The sequence below is a fragment of the Pan paniscus genome, chromosome 15 (assembly GCF_029289425.2).
Source record: "Pan paniscus chromosome 15, NHGRI_mPanPan1-v2.0_pri, whole genome shotgun sequence".
NCBI lineage: Eukaryota > Metazoa > Chordata > Mammalia > Primates > Hominidae > Pan > Pan paniscus.
Genome location: NC_073264.2, coordinates 69,681,645 through 69,707,552, shown reverse-complemented (window position 1 = coordinate 69,707,552; position 25,908 = coordinate 69,681,645). Strand labels below are relative to the sequence as shown.

At 48.9% G+C, this 25,908-nt stretch overlaps 1 protein-coding gene and 1 long non-coding RNA gene across 5 annotated transcripts in view; one reads left to right on the top strand and one right to left on the bottom strand.

The window, feature by feature from the left end:
* The window catches only part of RAD51B (RAD51 paralog B), a 917,968-nt gene that overhangs the window by 137,387 nt on the left and 754,673 nt on the right, over window positions 1-25,908 (bottom strand). The window lies entirely within an intron of this gene.
* On the top strand, window positions 5,341-24,441 carry LOC134728974 (uncharacterized). Its single transcript, XR_010109814.1, has 4 exons — window positions 5,341-5,602; window positions 21,790-21,874; window positions 22,442-22,520; window positions 24,344-24,441. It is a non-coding gene; the product is annotated as an uncharacterized LOC134728974 (long non-coding RNA).

The following is a 25,908-nucleotide window of genomic DNA, read 5'->3' as shown; positions in this document are numbered from 1 at the left end:
GGCTACTGAAACCCAGAGAGGTTCATTAACTTGCCCAAGATCTCACAGCTAAAGAATGGAAGATCTGAACTTAGCAGCCTAGCTCTGGAGCCCTGCCCTCGAGGCCATGCTGCAGGTGGGAATAAATCAGTTCCAGTTCCGCCAGCCCTTGCTGCTGGCCCAGTTCTGACCTGGGGCCTCAGTCTGACAACAGGACTCTGTCTTGCTTCTGTGCCTAGGTTCCTTCTCTAGAGACCTGGTATGTTCCACTTTCTAGCATACCCTAGGATGCAGGGTCCCTCACTTCAAGTTCTGGAATCCCACCCTGAGCCCATTCTGATGGCCATGGCCATGGACCTTCCTGATAGATCTCAGACCATAAGAATGACGTATCACTCAGTCCCATATCCCACGCAGAGCCAAGAGCACGGTGCCCTGCACACACATAGGAGCTGTTCAAATCACATTTGCCGAAGGGAATCAATGCCAAAATGCTCTGTGCCTCAGTTTCCTCATCTATACAATGAGGCAATAAGAATACATCCAGAGTTTTGTAAGAATGAATTAAGTGAATCTATGTGTCTGGCATGTGGCCAGTGAACAGTGAGGGTTGGCAGTTACCATTATCGATGTAGTGGTTGCTTCTATGATACGTGGCAGAAGAACTTTGAGCTCTAGCATTCTAATCCTGGCCCTGCCACTTCTCAGATCTATGATCTTTGGCAATTGAACCAACTTTTTTTCCATGCTTGCTTTCCCATTTGAAAAGTTGCATAGTGATACTTGTACCTCACAGAGATTTTGAGAATTATGAGATAATAAGTGCAAAGTACCGTACCTGGCCCAGAAAAAGATCTCAACAAATGATAGCAAAATTATTAGTATTATGATTGTTATTATTGTAAAACTGGGGTGCATACGCTTACAACATTTGGGGCCACTCAGTATTTTTCCTGTGACAGACTCCTCTCTTTGATACACACACACACACACACACACACACACACACACATCATTGCATATACCTTTGTACCTCCCTGCTCACATTTATGGTGCAATGAAGACATCTGGGGTTTAGCCATTCCCCATCAGCCCTAGCTGCAGGGGAGGGGGTTTAGGAGCTTTCATTCATGGAAAGCATCAATTCCCCCCCTCCTAATACTGAGGGGACACAGTATCACGGCCATCTGGAAGGAATGGCTTGACCAGATCCTTCAGGGAGTAGGACTATCAGAGGACAGGGAGTGTGAGCTTCTCTTTGACTACCTGGAAGTCACATGCCTCCTGAGTGTGTGCCCAGCTCCACACAGTCCTATGTGGTGAGACAGTTTCCCCGGGCTCCATTTCTCTAGCAGGATCCAGAAGTGAAAGGAGAGAAGAGGAGTGACAGTAGGACTGTGAGGCCCATCCAGGTTGCCGGCCAATCACTTCCACATCCCAGGGGCTCAGGACTGCACATCCAGTGGCTGCTCCAGATCCCTAAAGATCTCCCCAGGCCTGCCAGAGCGCCACATGGTAGCAGGACGCCACCACTCCTTAGCAACAGGGTGAGAGATCCTTGTTGCAGCTGGTTGTGGGGAACCCTTTCATTTTCACTCACAAAAATGAAAAGAAGCAACTCCCCCACGCCACCGGCCACACACACACAGGGGGCCTGGCTCTGGAAAGGTGCAGAGGCCCAGGGAAGAAGAGCATCAGACCCATCAGGCTCCTCAAGTTGATTTGATTTGAGTCATTGGAAGGATATCGATTATCATAGCATCATATGGTTGTTTCTTGAGAAGCATCCATAGCATCCACATTGGGGGTGTGTATTCAGAAGGGATTTATTTAGAGATGGAAAAGCCAATGAGGTGGCTCCCCTGTTTGTCTTTATTCATGAATCTGTGATGAGTAAAGCAAACAGAAGAGGCGTCCTCAAATCTCTAGGATGGCTGTTGTTCAGCGCATCCAGAGTCCCTGGCAGAACCTAGCATGGAGGACAGTCACTCTTCTTGCTCCTCCTTCTGGGACTTCTTCCAGCTTCCATTTCCCACTGTCCCTGTGTATGTCACTATGCCACTGGGGACCCAACTCACTCTCCTGTTGCTGTCTTCTCCAACCAGCCTCCCTTAACCCACTGGGGAAAAGATGCTCCACCTCAGCCACCAAAACATAAACGAAGAAAAACTGGAGTTTTAATTTGTTTAAATAGGAAGGAGGGAAGAAAAGAGTCACTAGTGAGATGCACAAGGCCAAACCATCAGAATGAGGTTGGGCAGGGCAGGAATGGGAGGGGAGGGGAGGGGAGGGGTCCATGGCTGCCTGGCCCATCTCAGGTAGGAGCAGTCGCCTAGTGAGAATTTCATGGGGCCATCTATAAAGGCCCCTCCATGGTGAGGGTGTTAAAGAGGAGACATTCTAGAGAGGCCACTCTGCCCCGCCACCCATGGTCAGCATTGGGTGGATCATGGGCAGATAGAGTAGTGAATGGTTAGCTGAATTATGAAAATGCCATAACAGGTGATTCGGCATCATTGCCCTCCTAGGAAAAAGGGCTGCAGAGACACAGAGAATTTGAGGTTAGATGGCCTCTTGTGGGTAATGGGTCTAACTTCAGGTAAGGCAGCCAGGTGGTATCAACATTTAAAATTCCAGGTAGATTTATTTATACCTGCAGTGAGAAGTTCAGTTCCAGTCCTCAGGCTTAGGAGGTAATAAAGAGGTCCCAGCCCCAGGCACCTTTGCCATAGATAGACTAAAAGCTGAAGACCTGACATCGCCAGGTTTCCTTTGCTCTGGGAACCAGACTGATGGGACAGGCAACCCCCAACACTGCGGGGGAGGTGACTGGGAACACCCTGCCATGCTGGCAAGCTGGGGGCAGTTACAGGTGTAGATCCAAGGGGTGGCCAGACTGGTTTCAAGCCTGCTCATGGAAAACTGGTTCTTTTTTTTAACAGCTGTCAACTTGGCCCCCTGAGCCTGGGTAGACTGGCTGGCCAGGCAGAGCTTGAAGAGATGCATGGCAAATGCAGTCTCAGCTCTCACTCCATCAGTCAGCCCAAGACTCCTTGGAAGCACAGAGGCAGACTGGTGAGTTACTGAGGCTCTACACATCTTGCTGGAGGCCGAGGCCAGCACTAGTTTTTGGAATCAGCATCTGGGTGACACCCCAGTCGGCTGCTCAGGGTGACCTGTGTGAGGCTAGGCAGAGGATGAATGTGAAGTGTGGGGTGGAGGCAGGGAGGAAGGCTTTGAAATGGGCTGGGTCTGAAGTGGCAATAAATGTCAGTGCAACATTAAGAAATACACACCATGGGTACAGATCTGAATGCATATGGAATGTGTGTGTTTGTGTGTGAATATGTCTGTGTGAGCTAACACAGACATACCCAGCTTGATGAGCTAATGAAAAAGCCAAAAACTGAAAATGGGGGGGGGAAAAAGCCCTTTCTATCCCTGTAACCATTAGAAAGAAAATAAAGTCCAAATTGCATTCAGGGCTGCTGGGACAGAGGAAGAGAGGCAAGAATGGAAAAAACAGGCCATAAAGATGCCAGGCCTCCTTAAGCAGAAACATCTGTTGAAGTCATAAGACTAGGGGCCTGGCCAGGCTTCTAACAAACCCAGGAAGAGGAGAGTCTGTACAGGATCAGGACTACCCTCATCTGCCCTGTGCAGGGCCCCTGGGACCAGCATACGTGCAAAGGAGATACCCTCTCCAGGGCTCAGCCAAGGCCTGGCCTCTAGCAGCAGAGAAAGGGAGAGGGAGGAAGAGACGTTCCCAGGTCGGGAGGGGCTTGTGGCAGTCATGGGGGCAGTGATGTGATAGCCGTTTTGAGTGTGTATTTATTTAAAGCTTTAACTCACTGAGGTAGCCTGGTGAGCCACATGTCTCAACTCCTGCAGCTAAAGAAAAAAAAGTGAAGGCGGGGGAAGGGAGGGTCAGTTGCTGACCCTAACAGGAATGGGTGGCTATGCTCACTGTTTGCAAATGTAGGCCACTCTCCTGTTTGTAATTTTCCACAGAGGCTAGTCGTTCAAGGCTCGCCTCTTCTAATGACTACAAAAATGGCAGCTACCATTTATTGACCATATTCCACTCTCTGTACCATGTTCCTTGTAAGTATCACGTTACTTAATCCGCCAGTAATTCTGTTATCCCCAGAATGGGTGGAGACATGCATGGCTGTCTTCAAGGAGATTCTCGTATTAGCATTATCATCCTAGGAGGAAACTGAGGCTTAGAGAGGTTAAGGGACTCGCCCCAGGTCACCCAACTGGTACCTGGGAGCTGACCTGCCCTCCTTTCCTCTACAAAACTAATTTGAAAAGCACCTTTAGCCAAGCCCCGTTGGGAAAGCAGCTTTGCAAAATCAGCCCAGCATTTATGGAGACATTGAGGTCCCTGCAGACCCTCGTGGCTTGTCCATCCCTGTGTTCCATTACATTAGCTTGGGAAAGCAGTAGGGGACTGTAGTGACAGAACACACCAACACCAAACAAAGAAAAGTGGGTTAAAACTCCAACCCCCATGACAAGAGAATCCTACTCTCTCTCAAGGAAACTCACAGACGGTGAAAGAAATGAAATCCAGACTCGATACTACTCACTTGTGGGGAACCGCCAAGGAGCCATTTATCCATTATGAAAGTTACATGTTGTATCTCCTCTTCCTGGAACACCCCTGTCCCCAGAACTGACCCTGCCAGACCGCATTCATTCAGTTCCTTCACCCATAGCGATCTATTCTACACGAGAAAGCTTGGTCCCTCTGGGGGCACTCTGGATCTTAATTTCACACGGGGGTAGCTGGAATGAAAAGCTTACCACTGTTGGCTCTGAAATTCATGGTCAGGGGACTACAAGTCTCCCCAGAAAATAAAAAAGTGAAATAGCAAGAGGACGGACTGAAGCTGCATCTCCTAGGTAGTTGCCTTGGGGAAATAAAGGATTTTGATGTTCCCTGAGCAATCATCTCTGTGCTGCTAACATTGACTAGGGTAGGAGCCTGCTGGTACCAGGTCGAGCCTCACATCAGCCCTTTATAAAAGGTTACATCATCTCTGCTGTAAAGGGGAGGAAACTGAAGCTCAGAGAGGGAGCTTAACTTAAAGTCACATACTACTGAGTGACAAAGCTGGCATTAGGAATCCACAAGGCTGGGATGAACATACCCATATGTTCTTTCCTGTGCTCCACTCTGCCTCAAGCTCGAATGTGCCTGTGTCCGCTGGCCAGCTTGTTAAAACCCATTCTCTGATTCAGTAGGGCCTGAGATTCTGCATCTGTAACAAGCTCCCAGGTGATGCTCCTGCTGCAGGTTCCAGGCCCGCATTTATAGGAGCGAGGATCTATATACCACACTGCCTTTTTAAATGCACCATGTCTGCCATCTGGGCTGGCATTTCTCTGCCTCTTCAGTGCAGCTTTCCCACCAGAATGCCAGAACTGACCAAAAGCCACACTGTGCAGCCCAGTCAGCTATGCTATGTACCCAATTATTGTAAATCTTACTCTTCCCTGTGACTTGGCTGAGTGTTAAAAACCCAACATCAGCCTTGGGTAGCAAAGGCTGGCGGAGGCCTGCTTCGGTGCAGCTCAGAAGCTATGGAGGAAGAAGCTGCTCTGCGGGACTGGGGTAGGACTTGATATGGTTCTGGATCTCGGGGGGGGGATGGATGTGCTGAAATCTCTCTCAGATGGCCTCTCCCACAAGCTGACGGGAATTTCCTGCTCAGACCAGCAGAGGAATTAGGGGTTTGCTTCTCCAGGGCCAAGCTCAGTGGGAAAAGTAGGAGCAAGCAAGAAAGCAAGGGGCTGCCTTTGTGTGAGCCCAGCTGTCTTGGGTTCCTGGTTCTGCTCCATTTATAGCTGGGGGAGGGATCTTCTCCAGCTCATAATTACAGCCTGAGATTCTGCATTTTCCCAGGGCTTGCTCAAAGGCTCTGAGTACAAATCTTTCAGGAGAGCTGGGGTGATCTGCATTCCACAGAAAGGAGGGGCTGGGAGAGGCTGCGGCTCAGGTTTGCTTTCCAGCACAAAGACAAGCTAGAAAGACAACCAGAAAACCCAACCCCAACCTCTGCAGTGCCCTGACCACTCTCCCCCTCTTTTGTGTGGACAGACGGGTTCCTTCTTTGAAGACACTACTGAGGGCCTCTTATGTGCAGGCACTGTGCTGGAACACTGACATATAGCAGAGAGCAGGATTCCTGGCTGCTGGCCTCAGGATCTCAAAGCTGGAAGGAGCCAATTTTTTTTTTTTTTTTTGAGACAGAGTTTTGCTCTTGTTGGCTGGAGTGCAATGGCGTGATCTCAACTCACTGCAACCTCTGCCTCCTAGGTTCAAGTGATTCTCCTGCCTCAGCCTCCCAAGTAGCTGGGATTACAGGCACACGCCACCACGCCCAGCTAATTTTTGTATTTTTAGTGGAGATGGGGTTTCACCATGTTAGCCAGGCTGGTCTCAAACTCCTGACCTCAGGTGATCCACCCACCTCAGCCTCCCAAAGTGCTGGGATTACAGGGGTGAAACACCGCGCCCGGCCATGGAAGGAGCCAACTTTTAAAGGGGGTGACTGGATTTCCATGGGGTACATGCTGAGAATGGGAGTGTCTGTGAAGCCGAATTAACGTGTTCTGTGCACATTCCCTACCTGGCTGTGCTGAGCATGACACCTGGCCCTCCTCTTTGGGCCCACTCACCTGCTCTCACACTGCTTTGCCAACATGGGTCTCCCTTTACTCCCTGGTCTGCCCCCACCTCCCCTGACATCACCCTTAGAACTCATTGGACACCTTTGTTAAAACCAGAGAAACACATGAGCTTGCATTTCCATGGGCATCTGGAACCGATCGGCACAAGGGCCGGTGAGGTTCTTGGGCGCACCGCAAATGTTTGCCTTGGTAAAAAATAAAGGTGTGTGGAGGGGAAAGGTTAGGTCAGGCAGGGAGGAGACAAGAATCAAGGCTGAGTGTGCACCATGGAAGAAGACTGAGCTGGGGAGTTGCTACAGGTCCATCGGGTTACTTGAGGCTCATCACTGCCCAGCTTTGAATAGTCCTCAGGGCGAATCAACTGTCCTCGGAACAGGACTATCGCAGCTCTGCCTCTCCGTGCCAGCCTCGGAGAGTTCTCATTGCAGTTTTTCATCCCCCTTTAATGATCTTCTCTTCCATAGGCTAGGAGGTGATGGGGGTAAGGGAGGGCTGCAGGAAGACTGATTGCAGCCGATTCACTATGAAACGCAAAGCGTAACCTGCCGTGGATGCTTTGCAGGGCCTTGATGAGATCTGCAGCAGATGAGCCGTTGCCTTGGCGACGCTAATGAAAAGCAGGCTTCAGAGAGGTCCAAGAACCCCCGTGGGCTGAGTTATCTCCCCCCTCTGCAGCTCTCCTTGCCTCCCCACCAACAGCCTCAGATCAAACTCCCCGAATATTTATAAAATCTCTACCAGAAACAGAGAAAGTCAGCCGCCCAGCCAGGCGTCTGCCCACGTCTTTCCGGAGCTGCTGGAGTGACACTCTCCAACGTGGCTCATTATTCTGTTTTTCTTCCTTGCAGTGAGCAGGACACCCGGGGTGGGGGTGGGGAGGAAAAAAATATTTGGTCTGCCCTGTTCCAGCTGATTTTGACTTGGGGAATTTACTTAGCATTTAGGGGCCTTACCTGGCACAGGTCATCTTGTCCCCAGCCCCTCTCTACCCTTCTGCCTTCTAGTTTATCCCATCTTTGTTAAAGATAGGCTCTGACTTGGAGCCTGTTTGGCTATTCCTTGGTTGCTTGTTTAGCCCATCAGCCTCCCGCCTGGGGCTCCTCGTCAGGAGCCCCTGGGAAAGTCCGAGGGGAGACTCGCTAAGAACCTCTCTGCACTTCCACAATGGAAATGCGAGGGATAATGGGGATTGGCAGCAAAAGGAGCCGGCCTCCCTGCCATGGTGAAGCAGGAATTGGGCTTATTCCCTCTGAAGAAAAGGGAGTTCCTGAAATTCCCCATGGGGAGACAGCAGGGAATCAAGGCTGGTCTGAGAAAATCTAGGTGACCACCGCCTTTTTTGCCTGCTGGTTATTAAAATGCCAATAACTTAAATAATAGAGTACACAGAGGTGGGAATGCACCTCTCTGGGCTGTGTCCTGCCAGAAAATGGGAAGGCCCCATTTGCCCAGTTGAGTATATTCTGAGACTGACCTTCCTGACCGCCGCATCCTATGGGTGAAGCAGACTTCTATGTAGAGAGGCATCAAGAGCTTGTGGCAAGTCCTGGATTGGGCTAAGAGTGTTGAGTGTAATTTGAGTGTAACGCCCAGCTCTGCCAAACCCTGAGGGCTCTGCCTGGCAAGTTACAACAACCTTCCTCTCTCTCGGTTTCCTCATCTTCAGAAAATGAGGATGGGACTAGGTAGTCTTTAACATCTCTTCTAGTTCTATGATTTCTACATAACATGGAAGAATAAAAATGCCATATGTTATAAAGTACTAACATGAACATAATTCATGGGCCAAATGTTGGGTCCAGGTGGTAAACAATACAGGTGATAAAGCAGGAGAAGAATCGACGGAAGTGTTGGGAACCTTTTATGGAGGTGAAATCTCAAGTCACCTTGAAGGACGAAAGCGATTTGGATAGAAATAAGAACAGCTGGGTAGGTGCAGATGAGCAGATGTTGGGAGCAGGCAAGGAGCGCGGTGGCAGAGGTGAGCTGGCTGGAGGTGAGGAAACACTGGGAGGTAAGGTTCTATAGGGAAGGCTGATCAGGGCAGGAGGGCAATGCTATGGGAGCATGAGCGTTAGAGAGAAGCAAAGAGGCTTGCTCGATTGTAATAGCTCCTGCTTCCTTAAGATTAATGAATTTGCTTGAGTGACTCCCACCAACACCCTGGCTATAAGAGGTCGAAGGAAACCAGATCAGTAACAAGATCAGGACCCTCAGCCATTGGCTTATGTGGCCCCAAGGAGGTCCTAGATTCCGGCAGCTGAGGGATCTGACTCTCCAGAGACGTGTCCTTTTGTCACCTTTCTGCCAAGGAGGCCAGCCAAGTGGCACAGGCTGGTGGGGATTAGAGTCAGGGAGTGTGAGGAGGAAAACAAGCTCTTCACTGTGTCAGGAGCATGAGACGGTGACACCTGAATGACCCTGAGGCACGAGGTGTTGGGCAGAAATCCAGCCCCAGCATGGGGGGTGGGGGGGGCGCCTGGGCATCTGGAGGACTCTTCTAGGAAACCTTTAAAGCTCCTTCCTCCGGTTTTCATTGGCTAAGCTCACCCCCGCCAGGTCCTCATCTGGTGACTGGAGTGGCCGGTGCTGTGGCCCACACATTAGGGAGTCTGCTCTGGCTCACCTCCAGCCACGGGTGAAGTGTCCACAGGTTAAAGGAATATGGCCCCCAGGACCCACGTATGCCCTGCTGCTGGACGTTGGACAGTGCCTTGTGCATTCTGATCCTGGAGTTCCCTGGTCAATTCCCTGAGCCTAAGCCCAAGGCCAAGTTGTGGGTGGACCACATTACCGGTGTGCACACCCATAGGCCTCGGGTGGTGACCAGGGGTGGCTTGAGGGCACTGCGGAGCTTGCACATGTGAACTGAGTGCCCACACATGTGTGCTCAAGGCCCTTCCTAGTGCTAAATGGAGCCAGGGTCTGAAACCAGCCCAGGCGAGCTCCCCCAAGGCCACCACATTCCAGTGTGGAACTCTGAGGGGTCCACGGGTTCTAAATTCAAGGTTGGCCTTCACCATATCAGGAAGGTGCGTTTGTCAAGGCAAGAGGAGAGAACATATTCTATGTAATAGTTTGTTAGCTTGATTTGTAACTTTCAAATATTTGGACATATGAAAGCTGGTCTACATTGTACCCTTACCTGGACCCCCAAAAGTATGTGGGGGAGTCTCTATTTCCTAAACTCATTTTACAGCTTCTCCTCCCACTTACATCACTATTAGGGGATCACCCTGTCTCCAAAGAGTGTCACCCCCTCCTGGCAGGTCTGCAGGCGCTGTAGACAAACCTGTCAGGTAAAGCCAATGGACCTGAGGCCTTAGTGAGCCACAGCACCTGCCACCACCAGCTGAGGCAGGACATTTCTTTTTTAAATTTTTTTTATTTTTTATTATGCTTTAAGTTCTGGAATACATGTGCAGAACGTGCAGATTTGTTACACTGGTATACACATGCCATGGTTGTTTGCTGCACCCATCAACCTGTTATCTACATTAGGTTTTTCTCCTAATGCTATCCCTCCCCTAGCCCCCTAGCCCCTTACAGGCCCTGGTGTGTGACGTTCCCCTCCCTGTGTCCATGTGTTATTGTTCAACTCCCGCTTATGAGTGAGAACATGTGGTGTTTGGTTTTCTCTTCTTGTGTCACTTTGCTGAGAATAATGGTTTCCAGCTTCATCCATGTCCCTGCAAAGGACATGAACTCATCCTTTTTTATGGCTGCATAGTATTCCATGGTGTATATGTGCTACATTTTCTTTATCCAGTCTATCATTGATGGGCGTTTGGGTTGATTCCAAGTCTTTGCTATTGTGAACAGTGCCGCAATAAACATACGTGTGCATGTGTCTTTATAGCAGAATGATTTATAATCCTTTGGGTATATACCCAGTAATGGGATTGCTGGGTCAAATGGTATTTCTGGTTCTAGATCCTTGAGGAATTGCCACACTGTCTTCCACAATGGTTGAACTAATTATACTCCCATCAACAGTGTAAAAGCATTCCTATTTCTCCCATCCTCTACAGCATCTGTTGTTTCCTGACTTTTTAATGATCACCATTCTTACTGGCATGAGATGGTATCTCATTGTGGTTTTGATTTGCATTTCTCTAGTGATCAGTGATGATGAGCTTTTTTCCATATGTTTGTTGACCGCATAAATGTCTTCTTTTGAGAAGTGTCTGTTCATATCCTTTGACCACTTTTTGATGGGGTTATTTTTTTCTTGTAAATTAGTTTAAGTTTTTTGTAGATTCTGGATATTAGCCCTTTGTCAGATGGATAGATTGTAAAAATGTTCTCCCATTCTGTAGGTTGCCTGTTCACTCTTATGATAGTTTCTTTTGCTGTGCAGAAGCTCTTTAGCTTAATTAGATCCCATTTGTCAATTTTGACTTTCGTTGCCATTGCTTTTGGTGTTTTAGTCATGAAGTCTTTGCCCATGCTTATGTCCTGAATGGTATTGCCTAGGTTTTCTTCTAGGGTTTTTATGGTTTTAGATGTTACATTTAAGTCTTTAATCCATCTTGAGTTAATTTTTGTATAAGGTGTAAGGAAGGGGTCCAATTTCAGTTTTCTGCATATGGCTAGCCAGTTTTCCCAACACCATTTATTAAATAGGGAATCCTTTCCCCATTGCCTGCTTTTGTCAGGTTTGTCAAAGATCAGATGGTTGTAGATGTGTAGTGTTATTTCTGAGGCCTCTGTTCTGTTCCATTTGTCTATGTATCTGTTTTGGTACTAGTACCATGCTGTTTTGGTTACCGTAAGCTTGTAGTATAGTTTGAAGTCAGGTAGCGTGATGCCTCCAGGTTTGTTCTTTTTGCTTAGGATTGTCTTGGCTACACAGGCTCTTTTTTGGTTCCATATGAAATTTAAAGTAGTTTTTTTCTAATTTTGTGAAGAAAGTCAATGGTAGCTGGATGGGGATAGCATTGAATCTACAAATTACTTTGGGCAGTATGAGGCCCGACATTTCTTTCCAGGTGCCAAAGCCTCTCCTCTGTGCCTTCCCTCAGACTGCTTGTTGTACAGATGCTCCTTGACTTACGATGAGATTACATCCAGATAAATGCAGGGTGAGCTGGAAATACCAGTGAAAATGCACTGGATCCACCTAACCTCCTGAGCATCACAGCTGAGCCTAGCCCACCTTCAGTGTACTCAGAACGCTTCCACAGCCCAGAGCTGGGCAACATCACCTAGCAGCACAGCACACTGTACGGCATTGGCCCTTTACCCTCCCAACCAGCTGGCTGACCGGGAGACATGGCTCACACCACCGCCCAGCATCATGGGAGAATGTGGTGCCACTTTCTACTGACTGCCTATCACTTTTGCACCATCATAAAGTTGAAAAATCACAACTAGGGGACCGTCTTTACTTTGAATGCCCTCCCCCTATCCCATCTTAAAGGCAGATTACTTAATAAAGAAACCCTGAGAGCCTGGTCAAAGGTAATCTATCCCTTCTCCTAAAAAAAAATCCTACATTACAGCTGCAATTCTACTATATTAATAAAAGTAATTAATGCTTATGAAAAAACTGAATCTCACAGGAGGGAAGAAAGTGAAAAGCAGGAGCTCCCTCAGCCTCCTGAGCCCCAGCCGCCCTTCTCCAGAGATGACCGCCAAAGCACAGCTGCCACGTCCCCGCCCCGTGTGGAAATGGCCTGTGCACATACAAGGCTATACTGTGCTGAGGCTCCCATCTGTTCCTTGAGATCTCCAAGGGAAAAAGGATTAAAGAGAGGTTAGAACAGAACCTTGGGGAAATGGGGCTGGTTGGACGGGTCTGAGAGAGGAAAATAACTGAAAGGGAAGAAGAGAGTCATGGGCACCCAGGGAGGGGACAGTGGGAGGTGTGGGGCAGGCGTGTGCACCTAGGACGGCAGGGGTTCAAGAAGGGCTACAGCTAAGAACAAAATCAGTGGAGGTGACTGAGGAACAGCTGAGTGGAGCAGCAGGGGTGGAATAAAGCCCACGTGTATAACAATGTCTCTTCCACGCGGGTCACTGTCCCAAACACTTCCCACTCAGTGACTCACTTCATCTTGCCCAGAGTGCCCATTTGCAGGTGAGGAAGCAGAGGTGCCGAGCACTAAGTAGTCCAAGGTCACACAGCTACTCAAAGGTAGGACAGGCCTCCTCCAAGGTCACACAGCTACTCAAAGGTAGGACGGACCTCCAACCCTGGGAGACCTGCTGTGTGCTAAGCTCTGAGATCAGGCCAAACCACAGCTGGCCGCAGGGCAAGCTGGAGGCGAAGAGGTGGGGCAGAGTGGCAGGCCTCCCTGACAAGGCTTACACTGAGAGAAACTTCCAGAACATGGAGGAGAGAAAATACACTGAAAGAGGAAATGAGGGGGACCCGGGAGCCCGGGCCCTGTTTTGTCCTGGGATAATGGTAGCCAGCGGGGGTCTCAGGGCAGGCAGGTAGGATGGCTGCTCTGGAGGAAAGCAGTGCTTCATAGGCAGCACCTTTCAAAGTCCCCTTCGAAGCTCCATGCTGGCATTGCGGGCCCTTCCCTTTCCTGTCCCCCACCTCCACTTGCGGGCACCGCCCCCTCCCACACCTTCTCCTTCCGGGCAGATCTTAGGGCCCTTGCTTGACTGGGCCTGGGCTGGAGACGTGGAGGCATCTGCCACACTGAGTCTCTGCTGCAGCCGACGGTGGGGGCACAATGCCCGTGAACCCCATGACCATTTTCTCTCTTCTATTTTCTTTCCTGGACACTCTGACAGTGGGGCAGCCAGCCTCCTTGGAAAGAACATGGGTGGGGAACAGAAACTGGGGTTGTAAGGTATGCCCCACGCACCAGGCTCAGCTCTCTCCAGGCTGATTTGGGAGCTGCCGGTGTGTTTAGGAAACATGCAAATGGGCTGCCAGGTAAAATATAGACCACCCAACACAATCTGGATTTCACACAAGCAAGGAATCATTTTTCGGTATACATATGGCTCAAATATTGTATAAAACACACGTATACTAAAAAGAGTATTCATTGTTCATCTGAAATTTAAATTTAAATGAGTGTTTTCTATGTTTATTTGCAACATCTGGCACTCTATCCTCAAACACAAACACCCAGCCTGCCTCCCAGGACTTGGTCAAAGAGAAGCTCAGGCTGCTGCTATGCCTTTGATCTGGTGCACCTATGTTACATTCTGTGCTCCAGGAATAAAAGAAATCTCTGAGCTCCCTCAATTCACTGTCTGAGAAGTTAAGAAGTCCCTCCTCTGGATCTCCATGGGTAGTAATGGAGGGGAGGGAGAGAGGAGTTTGGTGATTTGAAAGCAGCTGGACAAAGGACTTGAAACAGAATACTAGGTGCTTCTGGGAGGCCCCTAGAAGCAGAAGTGACTTGACTGTAGACCCTTGAATTTTCAAGGTGAGGCCATGTGTGCAAAGGAAAATTGGTGGTGTCGTCACCAACATGGAGAGTCAAGAGAGCTGAATCTGGCATCAGTGACTGCCAGGAGACCCTTCTGGGCCCTACTGTGTGTCCTACCTCTTTACTCTGCACAGAACCATGGAAGGGGCCAGAGAAGAGGCTACTAAGGGTGGATGGGTAAGGCCAAGCAACTTATCCAGGTCCACACAGTGAGCTAGAGGGAAAGCAAGCCTATGACCCAGCCCCCTGAACCCTTGATACTTCCAGAGAGCTAGGTCTTGGGAAGGTCGAATGACACACCCATTAGCTATCCCTTGAGCATGCTTTCCTCCTTTGTCTTGTCACCTCTCTGTCTGCCACGTGTTGGAAGGCACATGGATCTGGGCAGGGTACCTGAGTCCAGACCACTTTCCCTGAAATTCCCTTCTGGATTTTGGGCTTCACCTTCCTGTGATCTATTCCTTCCAACTTGGTCTCCTTTATATCATTATAAGGGCCCTTTGCCTGTGAGTCAATATATCCTTCAAGGAGAGAGGTTATCCAAAGACATTCAGGACCTGGGGCTCAGGTGTGAAGTGTTGTCTGTTGTCTCTTTGCTTTACACTAATTGCATAGGAAGTCATGTGTGAGGTGGGCCGGCAGATTCTGAAAGCTCCATGAAAGCTGCCATGTCATATCATCCATGGCGGGGAAATTACTTTCTTTCTCCTTTTTTTGTTTTTGTTTTTTTGAGATGGAGTTTCCCTCTTGTTGCCCAAGCTGGAGTACAATGGTGCAATCTCCGTTCACTGCAACCTCCACCTCCCGGGTTCAAGCGATTCTCTTGCCTCAGCCTCCCGAGTAGCTGGGATTACAGGTGCATGCCACCACGCCCAGCCAATAGAAAAGGGGTTTCACCATGTTAGCCAGGTTGGTCTCGAACTCCTGACCTCAAGTGATCTGCCCACCTCAGCCTCCCAAAGTGCTGAGATTACAGGCATGAGTCACCGCGCCCAGCCATTACGTTCTTTATCTTTGCTTTTCTTTGCTTTCACTTCTGTTAGCAACGAGTTTCAACAGCCATTGCCACATAGTGTTGCATAGGCAGCAACGTGTTCGACAATGTGCTGTTGACAAGCACATACCACAGAATCAGGAAGACCAGTAAGTATTTCAGGAATTTGCCTGATGGAAATGACTCAAGTCTGGGGCCAGCTTGAAATCCTATAAAGCAGTAAGGACACCCACCATTCTCCCTGATTTGAACCTACCCTTGAGGACATGTCTGACTCCATTCATTCATTTAATAAGTACTTATTGAGCACGTACACCACGGCAGGCAGGATTCTAAGTGCCGGGGATACAACTTTGAGAAAATAGACCAAGTCCCTGCCTTTAACTGTGTGTGCGTGTGTGATGAGAGAGGTGATAAACACAAATGTATCTGGTAACAATAAGTGCTATATAGAAAAATAAAGCAGGGGCTGGGTGCGCTGGGAGGCCGTGGTGGGTGGATCACGAGGTCCAGAGTGGGATCCAGGCTCAGTTGTGAGGAAGGTCTGAAGTGAAGGGTGCATGTTGAACCCTGGCTCATGGCTTGTGATTGAGAACACCATGCAGTGACCAGCCTAGGATTCCATTTTTTTTCTTTTTACATAAAATCAGATGAATAATGAGTAAAAGCACATGAATAATTTTACATTTGACTGTGGAAGCATCTAAACTAAAGGAGGGAGAGAGGGTTGTTCTTGGTTATTCCTTTTTGAGGCTGGGCCTTCATCTTCAAAACCTTCATCTTCAAAATGATTAAAATTGTAGACAAGGCCACAGGATGAGAAGGGTCCAGTGGCTTGGCTCTAGTTATCCTAGGGAGGGGCAGTTCCTTGGGTTTCCATGAACTCAGAACGTGCAAACCTAGTATTGCCTCCCAACTCTCTCCCGGACCCATGTGTCTCCTTTTGAGTTACAGTAATAATGGAGAACAACTGGGCGCTCTGTTTTTAGGCTAAAGGTCAAGACCAGAAAAGACTTGGAACCAAACTGGAAATTCTGCTTCCTTCCCCATAACTCCCTGTCAGCTTGTAAGCACCTTCTGTTCATCCAAGTTTTGGAGAAGACATTGGTCTTGTGTTCTGACAGACCCTGGCCTCCCAAGCTTGCTTTCCAGGGAATCTCAGCAAACCACAAACGGAATGCCCCTGTTGGTTCCGCTTTTATCTACCATTTTTTTCCTAAATAAAACACAATGAAATATTTTATCTTGATCTTGAAATACTTGCACACCAGGACCTGCTGTAGAAGATCCCAAGGTAACAGAAAGTTCATCAAAGAGCACAGACTCTGAGTCAAGAGGTGGAGCACCCAAGCTAGGTTCACCTCTGACCCCTTCCTTACTAACATCATGCCCCTGCGTGAGTCCAAACCATTTCTTGCCTCCAGTGCAGCCAAATGACAGAGGTCAGAAGGGTACCACTGATCTGATTGTTAAGAGGCAAAGATGACTCATACCCTAGAAGCTCTAAAGTACCAAGGCCTGGGTCCATCCCTAAGACTGTTTCCCTGCATTCCCCAGGGCTGGCATGCCTGGATGCTTTAGCATCTCCAACTGGAAACAAGACTCATTCCTCACTAAGTGCCATGGAAAGGCTGCAAAGACACTTTCCCTAGAACAAGGGTTTTAAGCTTTATGCATCCTCAACCTTCTAGTGGGGGCTTTACTTCTCATTCCCCAAAGCCTCAAGGTCCTCTGGGTTGGGGGTGGCAGGCAGGTCTGCAATGGTAACAATCCTAATCACGAAAAGGAGGAAGGTGTCCCCTGTGCTTATTTTTCTCCATTTGCCTTCTCCCTTCATGTTCATTCTCTTCCCTTTGGTGCCCTGCTCTGTGACCCCTGGGGCTGAGTGCTAGGAGCTGAATCACCAGCTTCCTTTGCCTCTAGCTTCCTTTTGTGTCCGGCAAATGTGAGGTACAGGCAGGAGGCTGGAGGTCAGGAGGGTGTCTCTTCCCCTGCTCCCTCTTTGCTCTGGTGCTTGGCTATGGCAGGGACTGTGGTCCTTGGGACCACTGCTCCCACCAGGTGGCCACCTCTATGCTGCCAAGACTCACCAGGCCCCAGTCACACTATTTCCTTTCTTTGCTCCTTTGGCTAAGGGCTGGTATCATCTTCCCGCTATTGCTAGTTCCTGGGTGCCTCAACATTCCTGTTGCTGCCCTGAACCCTGCCCGTCCATCTATAAGTTGTGCCTTCACTACATTCTTCTTAGTCAAATCCTTTTGAAAAGAACTCTGTTTCTTGCTGGGACCCTGATTAATATATCTTTCTATATGTATTTCAAAATAAAAACTACCCTAAACGGTAAGGTAAGTATGAGGCTTTCTGACACTGACTCTTTTGAAGCTATGTTGGTGTCCAGAGGATGAACTTGGCTGCCAACTGGGGCATGAGCCTGGGTGCAGGGACTGCTGCTCCTGAAGCTTCTAGAATGAACAGGTCAGGGGCCCTGGGAGTTGCTGAGCCTTCCTCATTGGGAGAATCCCCATTCACCATGGGTGTGTGGTGTTGGGGAGGGAGAGGGGAGGAGATGGAATTATTTTACAATCTACCATGCCGCAAGGCTCTGGGATTCAACGGTCCATTTCAATTTTTCAAATGGGGCCTAAGACCCAGGGAAGTGGCCACAGAGCCCATTTCAGTCCAAATCAGCCAGACCCCAAACCCTTACAGATTCTCATCCTGGGGAAAATAAAATCTGGTGACTGCCAGAGAAATGAGGGGCAGGGGGAGCAGGGAGCAGGGAGGGAGCTTGTCATGTAAGCCTTGGCATCAGACAGCATTTGATTTCTGGCCCTACCATTTAGAAGCTATGAGAACTTGGGAAAGTCACCTAACCCCTCAGAGACTCGAGTCCCTCACTTTCCAGTTGGGAATAAATAAACTCCATATCCTCTAGGATTGTCGAGTCAGTATCTTTGACAGAAAACCCTGGCTGAGAAGCTCCCACTGAGGAGCACCATCTGAAGGGCTTGGCACAATGCCTGGCCTGCAAAAGGCATGCAGGAAATGGTACTTGGTATTATCTAAGTCCATCTCCATGGCTTCCCACTAGAGAAAAAGTCATTGTGGAGAACATACTTGGATGTATGAAGGCAATCAGAAAACCAGTCAATGGCGTGCTTTCCTCTTCTCTAACCTCAGAGTGGATTTGGATGAGAAGACTGCTCATCCCCAACCTCTCTTGCTCCTGGGCTTATTTCCCCAATCCCCCCCACCCTCCATAGCTACTGGAGACCAAAAATCCTTGCTAAATTGGCAGGCTTTCCCCCTTCTCTGAGGAGCTCTTGGAATTGACTAACGAGGTTGCCACAGGTGCTGCCTTGCTGCCAGCCATGAAAAAATAAAAATAAACTATTTTCTGTTGGAGAAGGGTGATGGGGACACATGCCCAGACCCACGGGGCTGTTGCAGTAATACATTTCTGCTTCGCTGGCCCAAGGTCCCTGTCCCATTAGAGTAGGCCTGGTGGATTCAAAGTGGAGGCCCCAGGTGTGGTGGGCTGGCCCTCTGGGTGCCCCTATACAGGCTGCTAAAGCAATGGGTGGGAGGACAAAGCTATCTTTTTGGTAGAGATCCACAAAGATGTCTCAGTTGGATTATTTGTAAATAATGTCTGGTGGGCTGGACTGGGTTTTAAGGGCTGAGAATTAAGACCTATGTGTTCTGTGGTGCTGATAGTGAAGGAAGTAGCTGTGGCCGGGCGCAGTGGCTCACACCTGTAATCCTAGCACTTTGGGAGGCCAAGGCGGGAGGATCGCTCGAGCCCAGGAGTTCGAGACCAGCCTGGGCAACACAGTGAGATGCTGGTGCGTGCAGCCAATAAAAGCCAGTAGTAGTTCCAGCTACTGAGGAGGCTGAGGCGGCAGTATTGCTTCAGGCTGGGAGTTTGAAGCTGCAGCGAGCCAAGGTTGTGCCACTGCACTCCAGCCTGGGTGACAGAGTGAGACCCTGTCTCAAACAAAACAAAAACAAACAAACAAACAAACAAAAAGTAGCTATTTCTCACCCTCAGCTTGCTGGAGTAGGGGTGGGGGTGGAGAGGAGAGCAATGGAGTTCCTTCAACATGTGAGTGAGCACACACACACACACACACACATACACACACTGACACCCACACCCACACCCCCACACACACAGCAGTCAATGAGAACAAAAGCTCAAGCTCAGCCCATACTCATGTGCTGCATGCTCTTGTTTGCCGGGCTCTGTAGAGGGAACTGAGCACCAAAGTGAAGCTAAAGTCTTCATCTGCGGGCTGAATGGAAGGCCTGCCCCCTTGGTGGCCCAGGAACAGATATAGGTTGGATGGTGGTCTGGAGCCTCCCAGAACCTTAGGCTCCTGAGGGGAGTCCTGAGACTTCATCCACTCATTTAACAAAGACCTGCTAGGCGCCCTACACAGTGCTGGATACGTAGCAGTGGTCAAGGGTGCTGCCCTCCTGAAGCTTTATTCCCCGTGGGAGAGACAGATAATAAACAACACAGGTAGCTCTCATGTGTTATTTGGTGACAAATATATGGAGAAAAATAAAGCCAGGTAAGGGGGATAGGAAGACTTTGGGTAGGGATGTCGGCAAAGGTAGGTCTTAAGTTTCTTAAATGTAGAACATCAGCAAAGCTCTCCTTAAGAAAGGAATGGGCCAAGTATGGGCAGTGAGGAGGCAGGGAGCAATCCAGGTGGAAGGAATAGCAAGTACAGGGACACCGAGGCAGGGGTGTGCTTGGTTTCTCTGAGAAACAGTAAGGAGTCCAGTGTAGCCGAGTGGAGGAGAGTGCGAGGGGGCACAGCAGGAGGTGGGGTAGAGAAGGAGCAGGGCTCGACCACGTGGGCCTGTGGGCCACATGAGCCTCTGGCTTTTATGAGTGAGGTGAGAGCTGCTGGAAGGCTCTGAGTGAGGTGAGAACTGCTGGAAGGCTCTGAGCAGTGGAGGACATGATCCATTGTACTTACAGTTCACCCTGGCTGCTGGGAGTTGACTGGAAATAAGATAGAGTAGTATGAGGTGACTGTAGCAGAAATCCAGATGTGAGGGATGATGACACTCCCTGGCCTGGGTTTGATTCCCCGACTCCATCACATATGACCTGTTGCACCATGGGTAGGCTGTTTCATCTCTCTGTGCTTTTGTCTCCTCACGCGTAAGATGGGCTACTACCCATTCTTCATAGGGTTCTGTCTAGGGTTGTGATGAGGATTAAATGAGCGAAAACATGTACAGTACCTGAGGTGTAGTAAGAGCTCAGAAGCATTAGCCATTATGCTGTGATGCTATTGATATGACACTGGCAGTTTGGAGATGGGAAGTCAAGGTCAGCAGGGGCAGAGCATATCAAGATTGAAGTCACCACCTAGAAGGTCAGTGATAGAAGCCAGGACCCACTGGGAGGTCGGGACAAGCCACAGGCCAGGGATGAGTGGATAGTCTGGGATCAGGTGGGAGTGGCTTTGGCAGGTGAGCCGTGGGGGCACCCCAGGAGTTATTGGGGTGGCTTACTGGAATCAGAAGCCCCAGGCAAGGAAACAAAGAAGGAAGGAGTTGGGCCCCAGCAGAGTAAAAACAAGGGGCTTTGCCAAGAGAGCAAACCAAGCAGCCCCCCAGCTGCAAGGGGCAGCTCAGGGCAAGTGAGCAATGCCCACATCTTATTTCAAGAGTTTTGAGGGGCTCCTTAAAAAGCAGGTTTAGGTTTCCAGCAAGGAAAGCAAGGCAGCTGCTGACACAGTCCAGCCTGCAAGGTGTGACGTCTGGGAGGCAGCTGGGCAGGGCCCATGCCACAGGGTTAGGGCTGATGCCTGGGAGAGACTGAAGCCCACTGTGGGTTTGAGAGACACTAGGGGACCAATAGACACTTAGCAGAACCCACTAGTATATCTGGATTCGAGATTACATCTCAAAAGGTTGGCCAGACGACCTTTTGTTTGTAGATTACAAACATCCCTGCTTCTAAGCCAGAGGACATGAGACAGAGTCCAAGGGCCTGTTTGCATGAAGTATGAAACAGCCACACACTGGGGTCTGTGGGGGTCCGTGAGCTAACAAATTTCCCCAGAATGGCATGTGCTGTAGTTTTGGGGATTGTGCTTTATAGATTGAAAATGATGGACAACGAAATAAAATCGATGTCCACTTTCTGTGCCGCCTCTTGTAGCTCCTTCTTCCCCTTAGCGGCTGCTCACTCTCATTTTTTCTCTTCTTTTAACAAACGTGATTATCTGGCTCTCAGGTAAGGACCTGAGCCATGGAGATTCTCAAAAAACAAACAAACAAACAAAAAACAGCCACCCAACACCAAACAACCAATAACTGAACAACTAACAATCAACCAACTAACTATATGTGGTAGGGAGAATAACGGCCCCTCAAAGGTGTCCACGGCCTATTTCCTGAAGCCTATAAACATGTTCCCTGACAGGAAAAAGGGAATTAAGGCTGTTAGTTAGCTAACCTTAAAACAGGCACATTGTCCTGGCCCAACGTAATCACAAGGGTCCTAAAAGAAGAAGAGGGAGGCAGAAGAGGAATCCAAGTCAGAGGGAGAAGTGGCAATGGAAGAATGATTGGTCAGAGAGCTGTGATGTTGCTGGCTCTGAAGACAGAGAAAGGGGGCCATGAGTCAAGGAATGTGGGCGGCCTCTAGAAGCTGGAAAAAACAAGACAACACTTTCTTTCCTGCAGCCTCCAGAAGGGAACACTGCCCTGATGACACTGATTTTAGCTCAGTAAGATCCATTTTGGACTTCTGACCTCCAGGATTATACAGGTAATTGATTTGTACTGTTGAAGCTACTAAGTTTGTATGGCAGCAATGGGAAATGGGCACATTAACCAACCAAATTGAATCTGGTTTGAACTGACATGGTTGTACCCAGCACTGCAGCATGCAAGGCCTTCAGCCTGGTTGTTTCACCTTAGCTCACGGGGTCACCTGCCCTGTGTTCCAGCCAATCAGAAAACTTGCCATTGCTTGACAGTCTCTGCCTCCCCCCTCTGCCAATTCTATCATTCTGGGAGGGTTGTTAGATCTTACATTTCAGGCTTACAAAGCCCCTTCACTGGCTGATGTGAAGTTTAAAGGAAATGCTGTATGTGTGAGCGGTTTGCAAACTGGAAAGCTCATGAAGACACGAGCTAATATGTGATTTGATGTGTGTGTGTGTGCATGTGTGTGTGTGTGTGTGTGCATGTGTGTGTGTGTGTGTGTGTGTGTGTGGCGCTCCAGCCTTTGAGCCCAAGACCCCTGGATGTCCTCAGAGCCTTTCCCTTTAGGTTATTGATCACAGTGTCTTAAATTATAGTTTCATATATGCACATATTATTCTCTTACTAGATTTGCAGCTTCTTTGAGGGAAAGGCCTGGACTTCAGTATTTACCCTGTTAACCCCCACAGGGAGAAGCTTGGCTGGAGGTAAAAATGGGGATGGGGGCTGGACACAGAGGGTCAGAAAGTTATAGCAGGCTGCCAAGGGCACTGGACCCCCCCTCCTGGCTCAGCTGCAGACCCCAGATTTAGACTCCCTGATGATAGGACCTGGCCATGCTTTTGTCCCTTTAAATAGCATAGAGTGTTTAGTAAACAGTTGATGGGAATCTGTTTCTCACAGTACCCTCCCCTGGTATTTTTAAGGTCCTACAGTGACCTTCAGATGCCTCCAATCTTGGCTCCCACTGGTCTATCCTATGCAAAGTGACAAGGCTGGTTTCTCATAGCCTTGTTTGATCTCAGGCCTTCTAACCTTGCAGTCAAATGACCCCAGGGAGAGAGTCATAATTCTGGGCCCTCTCCTAATCGCAGGCTCCCCCGACCCAGGTCCTGCCAGTGCTTGATTCCAGGCAGGACAGCCCTCTGGGTACTCCCTGTTCCCACAGGTGGGGCAAACAGATGCAAGGCAAGGAGCTCAGGGCAGAGGGACCTGGGTATGGGGACCCAGGAGCCACTGGGGAGGCTCACTCTCCTCTCTCGCTGGCACAGCCTGTTCTGTTACTCTGGGCCACATTAGGTAAACAGGGGAAAGAAAACAATGTCCGTCAGCTACAAAATGAGCCTGTCAGGAAAGGAATGTTATTGCCAAGTGTTCTCAGAGGGCAAGACAAACAAAGAAGGTGAAACCTGTCTTTAACATCAGGTCTGGTTCACAACCATGCCCTCCAGTAGCCCTTCTATGAGCAAAGGCTTGTGCCCCGCAAAAAGGGACCCTTCCCACCTGCCTCTCCTCACTTTTCCAGGGTTAGCTTGGCCTGTTCCCTCAGCCCCTGGGTTGGGGGGCTCCCTACTGAACAGCCAGTGGGAAGGCAGAGGCTGCTGGGATGCAGGCTGCTTCAGGCCCGGTTCCATGGCAAACCCGAGAGCCCGTGGTGCTGTCGGCTCCTAGCCTGGCCCTTTTAGAGGGGCATTCCCATCTCCAAGGAGGCAATCACATCAATAAGGGACGTTCGGCATCTTGCCCTCTCTGCGGGCAGAGGTGTCCCATAGCAACTGGGGCTGTGATCTGCATATGACAGCACATTGCAGCTATTCAGGACTTTTCTTTCCCCTGCTTTCTTTGAAACAAGCTTGCCCTATATCCAAGTTCCCTGTGAGCCCCATACAATGAAAACAGCAGTTGACAGGTTCCCTGTAACTTGTGAAATTTGAGTGCATCCAAGGGGAGAAAGAGTGCTCATTACTGAAACACAAAACGAGCCTCTTTCAAGGCGTGGTGAGTTGGCCCCTCAGTTTGCTGCTGCTGACCCTGTTGCCCTTCTGAGCACAATAAGCAGAGGCAGAAGAGGGAGAGAGAGGCCTTTACTCCTTAAGTTGCCAATTGATCACCCTCCTAACCCCTATGGGGGCTGCTTCTCCTAAACAATTCGGGTGACAGAGGTCAGGGCTCTGGCCCATTCCTCTGGGGAGATCTTAGCTCTCCCTGCAGGGACTTTCCCGGGTGAAACAAAGACAAGCTCCAGAAGCCTTAAACAAAATCCTGCCGATGATGCCGAAGGGAAATACAGAAAGGGGAAATGAGAGGTGCCAAGAACCACAACATTGGGCCTCAGCTGTTTTATCCAACCAGACCCCAAAGCCCTTCAACACACTCTGAGATTGGACCATGCATTGTGGAAGCCCAGCCACATCTAAATTCCAATATGGTGGCCAATGACCACTTAGCAACTGGGTTGGGGAGAGGAAGCCATGCAGGGGGAAGAAACAACTCTATTTTTGCCCACACTGGGTTTTATCTAATTAACCAGACTTCTTGCATCCAAAATATCAAAAAAGATGAGAAAGAAGGCAAAGAGAGGGCAGAGGAAGAAGAAAGGGAGGACGAGGAAGAAGAAGAACTTATGAGGTAGGCCAAAAACAGTGCAAGCTTTGAAGGAAAGCTTGTTGAAAATGGCTGCCCGTTCCTGAGGTTGCCCAGTGAGGGTTCTAGAGGGATCCAGTTCCACTGCTTGAATGGTACACCCTATTGTGCACAGAGCAACACAGGGTAGTGTATATGAAAAAAAATACAAGGAAGTTCTGTGTCTTAACTCCACCCAGCCCTTGGAAGAGCAAGGGATGGCCAGGAAAGATAGGGCTCTATTCTTTCTTTTTGATTCCAGAAGCAGTAAGTGCAGGTGATACACATAATCCTATCATGCCAATGGTCTGGTACAGGTTTGCTTGGGGACCACAGGCAATTTAACCACTGGGCTTCTGGTTTTATCATCAGAAAATAAGCTGTACCACTTGCAGCTCTCTGAATGTACCATGTACTTTCACTTTGCCAATGATGTCCCTTTTTGCTGGAATATTCTCCACCCACTCACCTACCTGGCAAATTCCTATGAATCCTTCAGGCTACACATCAAGTGCCATCTCCTTTACCCATGTTTCTATCTTAGCACTTTTCACATTGTATTATGGTGATCTGTTTGCTTACCTTTCTGTGTCGCAAGACTATAGTTTCTCAGAGGGTAAGAACAGCCATTTTATTCATTTTTTGTATCATTGGTGGTTAGTACATAGTAGCTGTTCAATAATCACCTGAAGATTTGAACTGAATCATGATCACAATAATTGTTTCTTTTTCAGGTCCTGGAATGAGTTTTATTCAATCACCAAGGACTTATGGACAGGGCTATAACTTGTGTAACTCCAGGGGCCCCATTCATATCATGTGAACGGGACCCCTGGAACTATGCAATATGTCAGCCCTGCATATGGAACTCCTGCCACAGGCCAGGCACTATGGTAGAATCCAAGTACCAGGAGCTTAAAATCTACTTACAGAGATGGGGCTAATATGAAAGGAGGAGACAATAATGGCACAGCCAAGGGTGTTCTTCTTGTGGGTACAGCAAGGATCCTGGGAAGAGGGAGATCTATGCAGATTACAGTCACTGGGAAAGACTTCGTGAGGAAGGTAGAACTTGCATTGTCCGTGATGACTGGGGTAGAAAACAGATGATAAAAAGTAGGTATACACAGAGCACAGAGGATTTTTAGGGCAGTGAAAAACTACTCTGTATGATACTGTAGTGGTGGATACATGGTGTTACCATATAAACATGTGGTAACAAACCCATAGAATATACAATACCAAGTGTAAACCCTAATGTAAACCATGGACTTTGGATGACAATGATGTCAGTGTAGGTTCATCAGTTGTAACAAATGTACCACTCTGGTGTGGGATGTTGAGAGAGGAAAAGGCTGTACATGTTGGGGGACAGGGGTATATGAGAACTCTCTGTGCTTTCTGCTGTATTTTGCTATGAACCTAAAACCACTCTAAAAAATAAAGTTGAATTTTTTTTTTCTTTCTGAGATG